Source organism: Lampris incognitus, chromosome 17 (genome assembly GCF_029633865.1).
Source record: "Lampris incognitus isolate fLamInc1 chromosome 17, fLamInc1.hap2, whole genome shotgun sequence".
Taxonomy (NCBI): Eukaryota; Metazoa; Chordata; class Actinopteri; order Lampriformes; family Lampridae; genus Lampris; species Lampris incognitus.
In genome coordinates, this window is record NC_079227.1 from 36,363,780 (window position 1) to 36,367,897 (window position 4,118).

The following is a 4,118-nucleotide window of genomic DNA, read 5'->3' on the forward strand; positions in this document are numbered from 1 at the left end:
AGAGGTCAGAGGAGAATGGCCAGACTGGTTCGAGCTGATGGAAAGGCAACAGTAACTCAAATAACCACTCATTACAACCGAGGTATGCAGAAGAGCATCTCTGAACGCACAACACGTCGAACCTTGAGGCAGATGGGCTACAGCAGCAGAAGACCACACCGGGTGCCACTCCTGTCAGCTAAGAACAGGAAACTGAGGCTACAATTCGCACAGGCTCACCAAAATTGGACAATAGAAGATTAGAAAAACGTTGCCTGGTCTGATGAGTCTCGATTTCTGCTGCGACATTCGGATGGTAGGGTCAGAATTTGGCGTCAACAACATGAAAGCATGGATCCATCCTGCCTTGTATCAACGGTTCAGGCTGGTGGTGGTGGTGTAATGGTGTGGGGGATATTTTCTTGGCACACTTTGGGCCCCTTAGTACCAATTGAGCATCGTGTCAACACCACAGCCTTCCTGAGTATTGTTGCTGACCATGTCCATCCCTTTATGACCACAGTGTTCCCATCTTCTGATCGCTACTTCCAGCAGGATAACGCGCCATGTCATAAAGCTCGAATCATCTCAGACTGGTTTCTTGAACATGACAATGAGTTCACTGTACTCAAATGGCCTCCACAGTCACCAGATCTCAATCCAATAGAGCACCTTTGGGATGTGGTGGACCGGGAGATTCGCATCATGGACGTGCAGCCGACAAATCTGCAGCAACTGCGTGATGCTATCATGTCAATATGGACCAAACTCTCTGAGGAATGTTTCCAGTACCTTGTTGAATCTATGCCACGAAGGATTAAGGCAGTTCTGAAGGCAAAAGGGGGTCCAACCCGGTACTAGCAAGGTGTACCTAATAAAGTGGCCAGTGAGTGTATATTGGAGGAGGCATGTGGTAGTCTGCAGCCCTCCCCAGATCAGCAGAGGGGCTGGAGCAGCGACCAGGAAGGCTCGGAAGAGTGGTGTAATTGGTTACATACAATTGGGGAGAAAAGGGGGGGGGCAAGAGAAAGAACTTCCAGAGCACTGGTCCTGCATTTAACTTAAACAAGCCCTTGGCTTTCGACTTTTGATAAACAACTGGTGTCTTTTCTTTTATACTCTATGTTTAATGTTATGTACTGTTAATGTTTCCCAAGAAAATCTAAGTCAGTCAGAAATAACAACCCTCAAACTGAACCCTGATTTAAATGGGACAAAAAAACATCCAGATTGTTATCTTGGGCTGAAAAACTGGTTCCAAGATGCATGTTAGACTTGACAGTATCAATTGGGCAACAACCCCGTCAACCAAAAGTGAAACAGCTGGGCGCAGCTTGGCTGTGGTGAAGTTCCTGATTAAGAGCTAACACATCAGGGCTCTTGACACAGTCAAACACCCGAGCAGGCAGAGGCTCCTCACAGTCACTCTGAACACCTAGAAGGTCTCCCCAGCCCGGGTTGACTCTAATCTACCTTTTCCAATCAGTGATCAATTACCAGTTGCTATTGAAAAGTGCAATTGCCCCAAGTTACATTGTTGGGAGTGTGCGCTGCCTCACACCGTAGACCACCTGAGCCACGACAGAGCTGACAAACAGAGGGAGAATTCACAAGCGTGAAAAGTCAGTCGACCAACAGGTCCGACCAGATCAATCACAAGCTAGCAGAGTGCATCTTCAACACCATGGTAAATATGAATAATAGTCTGTCTTTCCACTGTCAGTGCTGCAGTTGTCATTGATACAAACAATGCAGTTTCCCTCGGGGCGAGGTCCTCCGAGGTCACCAGTCTTACCAACACCTTGTAAGAAGACACAGCAGACACTGTATTTTCTGAGGCATCTCGAGAATTTTGTGCCAAAACTCTTATGAACTTTTATGGCAGTAGCATGGAGAGTGTCTTGACGGGCTGTATCACGGTGTCGTTTGGCAAACTGACAGCTCAGGACTCAGACTGCTGCAAAGGACTGCAAAGACAGCAGCAGAAATCACTGGTGTGGAACTTCATAATATTGAAACTTCCTAATATTTACATCACTTGCTGCAAAAGGAAAGCCCAAACCATCATTAAGGACACCAGCCACCCCACTCATGTTCTGTTCTCGCTCCTTCCACCTAAAAAAACGTTACTGGAGCATCAAGTCACGCACCACCAGTCTCAGTAATAGTTTCTTTCCACAGGCAGTCAGGCTGCTGAACAGCTGATGCACTTAAATAATAATAAATAATATGAAATCAAACTTATATAGCGCTTTTCTAACACTCAAAAGTCGGTTTACAATAAACGGCGGTGAAACATACACATACACCTTACACTTTTTTTCTCCCCAATTATATCCGGCCAATTACTCCACTCTTCCGAGCCATCCTGGTCGCTGCTCCACCCCCTCTGCCGATCCAGGAAGGGCTGCAGACTACCACATGCCTCCTCCGATACATGTGGAGTCGCCAGCCGCTTCTTTTCACCTAACAGTGAGGAGTTTCACCAGTGGGACGTAGCGCGTGGGAGGATCACGCATCACGCTATTTCCCCCAGTTCCCCCTTCCCCCCAAACAGGCGCCCCGACTGACCAGAGGAGGCGCTAATGCAGCGACCAGAACACATACCCACATCCGGCTTCCCACCCGCAGACACGGCCAATTTTGTCTGTAGGGATGCCCGACCAAGCCGGAGGTAACACGGGGATTCGAACCGGCAATCACTGTGTTGGTAGCAATGGAATAGACCGCCACACCACCCGGACACCCTAAGAATCTCATTGTATTCTAAATACATATGACAGTAAAGTTGAACTTGAACTTAAGAATGGTAAATAGCTGTGTTAGTATTTGAGCTCAGTGAGACTGGATAATATTTGCACACTCAGTTTACACCCCGATTCACAATGTTAAATGAGCCAGTTGATTTCGGCTAGCTGTTCCATGGCAGCACTTTGGTCTCTCCATGACAGTGTGGTCCCCAACCTTGTGCAACTGATCGAATAACACGGACCGCGCATTCTTATTTGGAGAAAAAAAAAAGATGAGAGGTTTTCATTGTTGGATTTGGCAGCATAGGCGAGTTCTTGTTATCAGCTGAACTATGAACCTAACCAGATAAAGAGATTGCTGCTTGAGACAACACACATACACAGACACACACATGCAGACAAACCAGGTCATGTGCGGTGGAAAGTGCACCGACCAGGAAAGTCCTCAATAATTTCTACACGCCTCTCTGTATTATCACACATTTCCCAGCACTTACGTACATCCTGGCTCTCCAAATTACACTTCTACAAACAAAAAGTGCTACGATGAGTACCCTGGACATCATGACAAGACTTACCCTCACTGCTACTGTGCTTTTCAAGTTGAGGACTTTTTGGTGCTTTTTTTAAGACCAAGGATTCCCCTCTTTCCTGTCTGTGTGATACACAGTGCCTGCTGAGAGCAGAGAGCAAGGGAGACAGAGAGGAATGATATGGGGTGGGAGGGACAGCAGCAGCCAATCAGATTCCGTATTGCTGGGAAGCTTACACACAGTAATGACAAAAAGCCTCCACCCTGACGGCCCTTACAGTCACCTCGCCTCAAAGGTAAAGGCCCAGGTCCACACACATTACCCTCCATCAGCCCTAAGTGTAAGCGTGTAAGCAAGTATAAAATGCATTTCTTATACTGAAAATATTAAAGAAAATAGAAATAAAATAGAAAGTTAGGAACAGAAAAATCCCACTAGACATTAAAACTGCACAAAAGGCAAACGCACATCACAAAACAAAGTGCACACGAAACAAGTGTGTTTTTAACAGCTTCTTAAAACTATCCACTGACCCTGTGTTTTGTATAACAGTTGCAGAGAGTGGGAGCTACACCTGCAAAAGCTCAGTCACCCTTAGTTTTTAGCCCAGATTTCAGCACAGCCAGAAGGCCTCAGTCAGAAACCTGACAGATCTCAGGGGTCACAATAATCCAGTATGTAAAGTGGGGCCGGTAGTGGTGAGGCATGGGGAAGCCAAGTGAGACAAGACCTCTAATCTATGTCCTTTTTTTTTGGGGGGGGGGGTTCCAACTGATGAGCTATTAGAGCGCCTGGTATCATCCATCCATCAATTATCCGAACCGCTTACCCTGCTCTCAGGGTCGCGGGGATGTTG